This window comes from Myxine glutinosa, chromosome 1, assembly GCF_964187855.1.
Source record: "Myxine glutinosa chromosome 1, kmMyxGlut1.1, whole genome shotgun sequence".
Lineage (NCBI taxonomy): Eukaryota > Metazoa > Chordata > Myxini > Myxiniformes > Myxinidae > Myxine > Myxine glutinosa.
In genome coordinates this window covers 426,443,364-426,452,687 of record NC_136261.1, presented here as the reverse complement: position 1 = coordinate 426,452,687, position 9,324 = coordinate 426,443,364, and positions in this window count along the sequence as shown.

Genomic DNA, 9,324 nt, shown 5'->3' with positions numbered 1-9,324 from the left:
AGGCCAAAGATCAACAATTTTGGCAGATTTGTAAAAATCCTCAATTTTCATCCGATTCACTGGAAATTTAAAGAAGATTTGCATATCAGGACAATGAATTCAGCCACCAATTATTTTTGACGTCAACATCGGCTAAAAGGTCAACATCGGCCAAAGGCGAACAACTTATTTTAGGGATTTCCCAAGTATCGTTCTGTACACAACAGATTTCTTGTTTGTCTGTTTGTATGTCAATTACCCACAAGTTACACTTCCAACCTGATCATCATGAAACTTTACCAAGTTGTAGAGGTAGTCACAACTGAGAAGCCTATTGAGTTTTAGGTCAAAGGTTATCTTGAGATCAAATTTCTAAAAGAGTCTTTTTTTATCCGATTGCTGTGAAAGTTAAACAGCATTTGCATATTGAATCATCGCATTGGGGAATCAACTATCTTTTGAGATTAAAAGGTCAAATGTCAACTCAAGGTCAAACTTCTAAAATCATCAATTTATGTCTAAAAACTCATCAATTTTTATCCGATTAACCTGAACATTAAAGAGCAATTGCAAAGTGCCTCACTGAATTGGGAAATAAACTATTTTAAGGTCAAAAGGTTGAAGGTCAAACTTTCAAAATCATCAATTTTCATCTAAAAATCAATGAGTTATGATTAAGATTGTCAACTTTAATCTCAATGAAATGGACAATTGTATGTCTCAATGGCAACTTTTTGGGGGGGATTTGGGGGTGGATTTTATCAATTATTGTGCTCTGCACGACGTCTTTCTTGTTACTTGCAAAATTGAGGATTTTTCAAGTATGTTGGTTGGTTGCGGTTGTGGTTCTGTCTGTTTGTCTGTTTGTTTTTCCGGCAAGTATGTTGGTTGGTTTGTCTGTCTGTCTGTCTTAGGCTATGAGCCAAGGGGGTTGGTCGGTACCATACAGATGGAGTAAGGCTCATTGTGATTTTTAGCAAGATATATGTCCCTAGATATGAAAAAAAAGTGATAGCAGTGTATAACTCTCGGCCATCTCTGTGTTATCACCCGAAATATTATTATACGCCTGCTTCGCTTCGCCAAAAAATGTGATATTTGCTAAAATTGGAATAAATATGTTTTTAAGGACCATAGAGTGCCAATAATTTGCATACTGGATGCCAACTAATATAGTAATAGAAATATAGAACATTTGTGGGGGTTATTTATCAAAATATTAATATAATGACAAAAAATATGTTAAATTTAGTGAAAAAGTTTATTCGTCGAAATCGCTTCGAGTTCAGAATTCACATTGTACATTTTTGTCAATATTTCAAAAATGAAAACTCCCAGAGTAACATTTGACCCCTCAAAATCTTCGCAAGGAACCACTGCATTGGAATATATCATTACTTTGTAATATGGTGGTTGTTTGGGGCACATATTTTGGCAAAGTTCAAAATATGTTCAACCATACCCCCTAATTATGATATTTTGGAATGAAACATAGCTTTTGAACATTTTAGGTTTATTCGTCTACTACTTTTGGTATCTCAGTGTAATTTTTGGTATTAGCTAGTATCCTAAAGTAGGTTTGTAACATCAGCTACATTATATTTCACAATGCATGCAAACTTGCTCCACACTCTAGGTTTATCATGATCTCTCGAACAAATACGATCTCGATCTCGATCTCGGCACTCTGTGGTCCTTAAAAACATATTTATTCCAATTTTAGCAAATATCACATTTTTTGGCGAAGCGAAGCAGGCGTATAATAATATTTCGGGTGATAACACAGAGATGGCCGAGAGTTATACACTGCTATCACTTTTTTTTCATATCTAGGGACATATATCTTGCTAAAAATCACAATGAGCCTTACTCCATCTGTATGGTACCGACCGGTCAATTTGGGGGGTCTGGCTCATAGCCTATCTGTCTGTCTGTCTGTTTGGCTGTTTTTCTGTTTGTCTGTTTGTCTGTCTATTTGTGCGCAGTACTAAGTTTACATCATTGCACATAGCATCGCCATACTTTACACACATATTTGCCTTGCCCTGGAATAGACTGTGCCCAATTTTTAACTCTCTAGGCCCAAGGTCAAGCTCAAGGTCACCCAATTAAGGTCACCAAATCATTTGCGCATCCCAATTGAAGCCCCGCCCTTAGGGCGGGTACCGTTGCTCGTGATATATAATGGCGATACAACAATTTTTACCGCTTTGCTTTGAAGAACGGGTATGAAGGGGGAGGAGCATGTTAATATGTCTGCTTGAAGGCTTTGGGTGGTGAGGGGGCTTGAAGCCAGATTTTAATCTTACAGCCGCCATGTTGGTGCTCGCCATCACTGTGATGCGAAGCGAAAGACACCTCAGAGCTGTCACATTCACAATCGCTATGTCGTATGTATTCCCGATATGTGTTTCCTTCATTGTAAAAACTACCAAATCAACTGTTAAAAGGATTTTTAGCCGAGAGGCATAACGGCCTTGGCAAGATCGATGGAGACAGCGATCTGTTAGCTTATACACTGCCCAAATAGCGAAGTGGAATTCTCTCATGTAGAGATTAAACCCACGTCGTTTGAACTTTGGCAGAGGTCATGATTTACTTTTAATGATCCAAAATGGCCGATAAAAAAGCACATTCCGGCAAGTCCTCAGTCTCTGACTGATTTTTCATTTGTTTGTTTGTTACTTGCCGGAAAAGATTCCGGCATGTATGCTGGTTGGTTGGTTTGTTACTTGCCGGAAAAGATTCCGGCAAGTATGTTGGTTGGTTGATTTGTCTGTCTGTTTGTCTGTCTGTCTGTCTCTTTGTGCACAGTACTATGTCTACATCGTTGCACATACCATCGCCATACTTTAAATGCATATTTGTCTTGTCCTGGAATAGACTGTGCCAAATTTTTAACTCTCTAGGCCCAAGGCCTCCATTATGACGTCATAATTCGATAATTTGACCAGTACAAAACTTCATCCAATCAAGATGCAATTTCTTGAGCGCCATGTCGGCATAAACTGGTGGAGAAAAAAAAAAGAATGATGACATCATCAGCCACGTGGTTTGGCCGCCATCTTGGAAAAATGAAAAACATTGCACCTCTACATCTCCGAAAGTGCTGTATAGAAAAATTTGAGACATGGCTTATTTTAAAGAACTCTCCATGGGGAATCTATATTATAATAGCCGTAGATGATTCTGTCTGTCTGTCTGTCTGTCTGTTGGGTGTCTGTCCGAGGTGTGGCTTACTCGGTTTTCAGAGTAGCTCCACCAATAGCTCCATCCATTCTGGGAGTGGCTTCATATAATTATAAACAAATATCCACCATTTTATTAACTCGCATAGCTTTGAGGCCTGTTTTGTAGGCCCGTGGTGTCTTGCTCTCTCTCCCAGTTTTATTTCAAATCAAATTCGATATATCATTTCATTTTTCACAGTCGCTAACATAGTTTTAGACTCGGTTGAAAAAAAACGGGAAGAAAATCCAATGAAAGTTGCCATTTATAGAACGAAATGAATTCTCAAATGCCTGTAACTTCAAGGCCATTGAGTCTCTCTCACGCCTTTATCTCCAATCTAACTCACCATATGATTTCATTTTTATCGATGGTTTTAGACTCGGTGTCAGCAATAATTGAGAACATTCCACACACGCGGGAAAATGCAGAGATATATTTTTAAAAATCGCGTCATGGTGTATCATACACCGCCCAACATGACACCGACGGCAACGTGTCGATACATATTAAAAATTCGATATATCATTTCATTTTTCACAGTCGCTAACATAGTTTTCGACTCGGTTGAAAAAAAACGGGAAGAAAATCCGATGAAAGTTGCCCTTTATAGAACGAAATGAATTCTCAAAGGCCTGTAACTTCAAGGCCATTGAGTCTCTCTCACGCCTTTATCTCCAATCTAACTCACCATATAATTTCATTTTTATCGATGGTTTTGGACTCGGTGTCAGCAATAATTGAGAACATTCCACACACGCGGGAAAATGCAGAGATATATATTTTAAAATCGCGTCATGGTGTATCATACACCGCCCAACATGCCCCCAACGGCAACGTGTCGATATATATTAAAAATTCGCTTTTGCTTTTCCTTTAAGATATATTACTTTTTCGTTTGATGACAGTCGTCACAAAAACGTCAACAATGATGCCGACATATATTTCTTCGTTTTTATTTCATTCAACATTATTAGCCAGAAGTAAAATATGTTTCAGGAAATTACCGAGAGATATTTCTTCGTTTTTTTAAATTAGTTATGTGCGCATACACTTTAAATAGGTTTATTTGAAATCTTTAATTTTCCACAATATAATTTACTTGCCATTTATCATTTGATGATTACGAGACAAATTCCTCTTGAGGATCGTGACAATTCATGCGCTGCGTGGAAACTTCTATTTCCAAAATGAATGAGACGATCGATGAAGAACGCAGACTTGAACAGGATGTAGCAAGAAAACGAATGAGATGGGCGAACGAGTCCATCGACGAACGTCAATGCAAACTTGCGGGGTCACCCGTGGGAATCCCACGGGCATGGACGTGTGTGACATTTCGACATATTGAGTTAGATGCTGCACATTCATTTTTACAAAATGGTTACTGGCAAGTCATCAGATACAGAAATGGTGTAATGAACACAATTTATTTACGCGCAAGCACGAAAGCAAGACGGGCCGATTTCCGATTCCGATGGGCCGACGGGCGAGACGGGCTGATTTGGAGCAAGGAAAAGAACGAGACGTGAGAAAGACGAGAGAAATGAGACGGGGAAAGCCGATTGGAGAGGCGAGTGAGGAGCGATTGGAGAGGCAAGTGAGGAGCGATTGGAGAGGAGAATGAGGAGTGATTGGAGGGGAGTGTGAGGCGCGATTGGAGAGGAGTGTGAGGTGCGATTGGAGAGGCGTGTGAGGCACGATTGCAGAGGAGAGTGAGGAGTGATTGGAGGGGAGTGTGAGGCGCGATTGGAGAGGAGTGTGAGGCGCGATTGGAGAGGAGTGTGAGGCGCGATTGGAGAGGAGTGTGAGGCGCGATTGGAGAGGAGTGATTGGAGGGGAGTGTGAGGCGCGATTGGAGAGGAGTGTGAGGCGCCATTGGAGAGGAGTGTGAGGCGCGATTGGAGAGGAGTGTGAGGCGCGATTGGAGGAGTGTGAAGCACGATTGGAGAGGCATGTGAGGGATTGGAGAGGAGAGGAGTGTGAGGGATTGGAGAGGTGAGGGATTGGAAAGGAGAGGAATGTGAGGGATTGGAGAGGAGAGGAGTGCTAGGTGGAGAGAGGAGAGTGTCAGGTGGAGAGGAGTGAGGGGTCACATATTATGTGAAATAAATAAATTGTGTTCATCACACCATTTCTGGATCTGATGACTTGCCAGTTACCATTTTGTAAAAATGAATGTGCAGCATCTAACTCAATATGTCGAAATGTCACACACATCCATGGTCGTGGGATTCCCATGGGTGACCCCGCTAGTAAAATATGTTAATGATGTTATAGGTGCCTCCATTATGACTTCATAATTCGACAAGTACAAAACTTCATCCGATCATGATGAAATTTCTTGAGCATAATCTCAGAATAAATTAGTTTAGAAAACAAATGATGACGTCATCGGTCACGTGGTTCGGCCGCCATATTTGTCCAAAATGGCCGATAAAAAAGTACAATCCGGCAAGTCCTTGGTTTCTGACCGATTTTTCATCTGTTTGTCTGTTTGTCACCGGCATACAGGTCACAATTCTAAACTGATCGTCACGAGACTTCACCAAGTTGTATAGGTCTTCCCAATTGAGAAGCCTATTGATTTTGAGGTCAAAGTTCAAAGGTCACCTGGAGGTCAAATTTATAAAATCGCCATTTTAAATCCGATTGACTTGGAAATTGAATAGCATTTGTATATCAAGTCACTAAATTGGGAAACATACTATATTGAGGTCAAAAGGTCAATGGTCAACTCAAGGTCAAACTTCCTAAATCATGAATTTACATCTAAAAAACCCATCAATTTTTATCCGATTGACTTGAAAATAGAACAGCATTTGTGTGTTGCCTCACTGAATTGGTAAACCAACTATTTTTGAGTGCAAAAGGTCAAAGGTCAACTTAAGGTGAAACTTCTAAAATCATTTTTCATCTGAAAAATTGTCACCTTTCATCCTGTTGACCCGAGCTTTGATCAATATCGTAAATTTTAATCTTCATGAAATGGACAATTTGCTGTACCAATGGAAAACTTTGGGGGGGGGGGGGGAGGATTTTGCAAGTATCGTGCTCCACATGACGCCTTCTTGTTACTTGCAAAATCGAAGATTTTTCAAGTATATTGGTCAGTTGCGTTTGTCTGTTTGTCTGTTTGTCTGTTTGTCACCGGCCTACAGGTCACAATTATAAACCGATCGTCACAAAACTTCACCATGTTGAAGAGTTGGTCATAAGCAAGAAGCCTATTGTTTTGGGGGTCAAAAAGTTAAAAGGTCAACATAGGCCAAAGGTCACCAACTTTGCCAGATTTCTAAAATCCTAAATTTTCATCTGATTGACTTGAAATTTGAAGAGGACTTGCATATCTGGTCACTAAATTCAACCACCAAGTATTTTTGAGGTCAACATAGGCCAACAGGTCAACATAGGCCAAGTTTCAAAAATCCTCAATTTTCATCCGATTGACTTTAAAATTGAACATCATTTGCACATCGAGTCAATAAATAGGGAAACTAATTATTTTTGAGGTCAAAAGGGCAAAGGCCAACTCCAGGTCAACCTTCCAAAAGCATCATTTTTCATCTGAACAATCGTCACTTTTCTTCCTATTGACCCGAGCTTTGATCAAGATTGGACAATTTTGAAAAATGTGCTGCATCAATGAAAAAAAATTTCTTGGGGAGGGAGGGAGGATTTTGCAAGTATCGTGCTCTGCACGACGCCTTTCTTGTTTATTTATTTGTTTTTGGATACAAAGATGAGGCTCGTGGAAGAACAAAAAGTATATTGTCAAGTGCTCACCAAGTCGCTGAGGCACACAAGCAAGCACTGCAACAAAACCGTTGGTAAGGAACGGCTGGCTTGGCAAGCGATAACAAGCTGATTGGCAACTGAACACACAAACTAGACAGACCAAAGACCCTTTTAGATTCTGCCGCTTGTGTAATGAACAAAGTTAATTTCGGGTGATGTTCAACCTTTTTCACCTTTTGTTACCTCCGCAACCAAAGGTAGATGGAGGTTATGTTTTCACCCATGTTTGTCTGTTTGTTTGTGAACAGAATATCTCACAAAATCGTGGACAGATTCGGATGAAATTTAGTGGACAAGTTGTGTGTGTGACAAGGAAGAACGATTCAAATTTGGTGAAGATTTGAATACGAATCCGAGTCAGAGAATTTCTTGATTTTTTAAGTGATTCTTCACCAATGATATGATATGGCCAAAACGATATATTAAAGCAAGATATCTCAAAAAGTTGTGGACGACAAAATTATGAGTTGCGAAGCGACAAGAACAAGCGATTGGATTTTGGTTCAAGTCGAATTTTAATTCGACCTTTCAGTGTCCGACCGAACAAACCACAAACTGTTTACCTCGTTCAGGTAACTGATTCAGGTAACCTCATTCAGGTAACTGATTCAGGTTCAGGTAACCTCACTCTCTGAAGACCTGGACAAAATCACAGACTGGTCAAACAAGTGGAACATGTCTTTCAATCCTGACAAATCTCACACTCTTACTATGTCTCTCCGAAAAGATCGACTGGACAACCCTCCCATCTACTTTCTGAACAATCCTCTCCAAGAAGTTCTGTCGCTCAAGCTTTTGGGTCTCACTATCTGCCATGATCTTTCCTGGAAAAACCACATTTCAAATCTGGTCTCCAAAGCCAGTCGCCGACTGGGCATCCTCCGTCGTGCGAAGTCCTTCCTTGGCACACCTGAGCTCCTCACCACATACAAGGCTTTCATCCGCAGCTCAATGGAATACTGTTCTCCCCTATGGGCCAGTGCTCCTGCCTCACACCTAGCTCGGCTTCACGCTGTTGAAACCAAAGCTTTCAGAATTGTTGGAATCTCCCGCGATGAAGCTATCTCTGAGGGCCTTTCACTCACTCACCGCAGGCAGGTAGGTGGTCTTTCTGTCTTCGAACGACTCCTCTCCGGCCTTACACCCCCAGCTCTCTCTGTGCTCTGTCCCCCAAATATTCCTACAGGTCGCACAAGATCTGCCAGCAACCCTCTGATGGTTAAACTGCCGAAATCTCGGCTCTCTGCTCACCTTCACTCTTTCAATCCTCTTTTCTCCCGCATCTGGAACAAACTCCCTCACTCCCTTCAATCCCACTCCTCCCTCCAGGTCTTTAAAACAGCTGTTCACCACCATCTCGTATCTTCCCCCATCAAAAACCTTGATCTTTTCTACCCCCGCTAATTCACCCCAGATCCACCTTGTTTGAAATTCCAACTTCTTTCCTGGAAGTCCTGGCAGTGTCCATATGTTTTATACCTCTCCCACCGCCCCCTTCCCATGCCCCCCCCCCGCCAAAGCCCTCGCCCTCTCTCAGATCTCTCGATGTCTCCATGTCTCTCGGTCCCTGCTCTCAAATGTTGTGTTTGTGTCCTTCCCCCTCTCTCCCCATCTTGTCTACCGCTCCCGATGTTATATGTTTTATGTGTCGGTTTGTCTTTCTGTGTGATTAATGTTCGCTCTTTCACGAGCCTCGATCTTGTATACAAAAAAAAAAAAAAAAAAAAAAAAAAAGGTATGCTCTCTACCGAACACCGCTCTAGTCCAGCTGTGTTTCGCTTTTAAACATCGCTGGAGTAGTTTTGTTTCACCTTGGCACAGGTATTCTGATTTTAAAACCCGCAACGTTCCGCCATGATCACGGGTTGGTCCATTTACTAATGAAGGGTGTTTTTTGATCGTGCAATATATTATAGTGTGGATTTGATAAACAATATCGATATGTGTTAACATGAGGAATTATACAATTTTTTATTGTAGTTATGGTTGCATTTGTATACATTAAAGGTAGTTATTATTTTACTAAACCTGCTTTTTCGACTAATATTAACCTCATCCCCAGTGACGGATTGACCAATGAGCACACTTGGCACGTGCCCAGGGCCCCGAGATTGAGGGGAAATATATTTGCTCTAAAAATGTTCAATAACCAGATGCACCACTATAATATGAAACGCTTCATTTAATATCCATCAATTGCTTATCACACAAGCATACGGTAGCTCATCATTCTTTTAAAAATGACAGGTTGCTGTGCTGCTTGATTTGATACACCAATCGATTAGGGAAGAGATTTAAAATGTATTGAATCTCTGACAC